The 1,295-nt window shown below is 44.6% G+C and overlaps 1 pseudogene; it reads left to right on the top strand.

The window, feature by feature from the left end:
* Positions 1-495: 495 nt before the first annotated feature.
* LOC134480192 (mitochondrial pyruvate carrier 1-like) lies at positions 496-955 on the top strand (annotated as a pseudogene).
* Positions 956-1,295: the final 340 nt, after the last annotated feature.

Genomic DNA, 1,295 nt, shown 5'->3' with positions numbered 1-1,295 from the left:
CAATGACGAAAATGAGACATGGAGACATTAAATAACTCGTACAGTTCATACCTAATTAAAGGAGTTATTGGATTTTATGAAGCAAGGCAGTCCAAGAGTGGTGTTCACAGTCACCAAAGCCACTCTGTTAATATACTGGGCCTCTGGATAATGTGGACAGTGTCCAACATTGCCTTGAGACAGGATGCTGGCCCATGAGGTTCCTCCTAAATCTGGGGGTCTATGGTCCCTTGTCTAGAGCCTATAAAAACCTGTCCAAGCTGCTCTGACTCTCGCAGCCCCATCTAGATGGGACAATGACAGGTGACAAGGAAAAGGGGACAGCAGGGCAAGCTGCAGGTGCCAAGCCTAACGCTAGCTAAGACAAGTGCCTCCCTCGGCAGGGCAACCACTGGAAAGTCAAATATTCTTATCTTTATCAAAACTGTAGGAGTGAGAGTGCAGAGGGCCTCAGCCGGGTCGACCCTGGTGTCGTCTCTCTAGGTAGCGGCTTCAACACCAACAGCAAGGCCGTTGCTGGAGCGCTGGTGCGTAAAGCGTGAAGCTTCGGACTATGTCCGGAGCAAGGACTTCCAGGACTATCTCATGCGTATGCACTTCTGGGGCCCAGTTACCAACTGAGGTCTCCCCATTGCTGCTATCAACGACATGAAATCTCCAGGGATTATCAGTGGGCAGATGACTTTTGCCCCCTGTTGCTATTCTCTGACACTCTTGAGATTTGCCTACAAGGTACAACCCTGAAACTGGCTTCTGTTTGCGCGCCATGTAACAAACGAAGTAGCTCAGCTCATTTAGGGAGGACGACTTATCCACTACGAGATGAGTACGTGGCTCTTGAAAGGGACCGTGCTCCAGTCACTGCTGCAGCCACAGATCATGTCAGCATGAATAGTCGTGCTGAGGGGAAAACACGGAACACTATCTTTAATGACCATGCCAACATTATTGAATAGCTGAGAGTCACTAAACCAACTCTGCTGCCTTCTCAATGCTAAACTTTGTCTTCATCAAGAGTAGTTCAAAATGTTCAACTAATTTAATAATCTTGAATGATGGTTTTATCTATAGCAATCTGTAGCAGTATATTATCTATTGGGATTTGTGTAATAAAAAAAATCCAAGGGAACAAGACTTTATAACTACAAGCACTTAAGTCCTCAAAATTCTTGACTTTTTCTTTAATGACTATAGTATAACCCTCAGTTGGTCACATGTCTACACATAATTTCCAATGATAACAAGTATTGGTGTTTTCCATATGTAATTCAGATCTGTAACTTAATGGTAATAAA

Source organism: Rattus norvegicus, chromosome 8, assembly GCF_021556685.1.
Source record: "Rattus norvegicus strain SHRSP/BbbUtx chromosome 8, alternate assembly SHRSP_T2T, whole genome shotgun sequence".
In the NCBI taxonomy this organism is placed as follows: Eukaryota; Metazoa; Chordata; class Mammalia; order Rodentia; family Muridae; genus Rattus; species Rattus norvegicus.
This window is presented reverse-complemented; position numbering and strand designations above follow the sequence as displayed.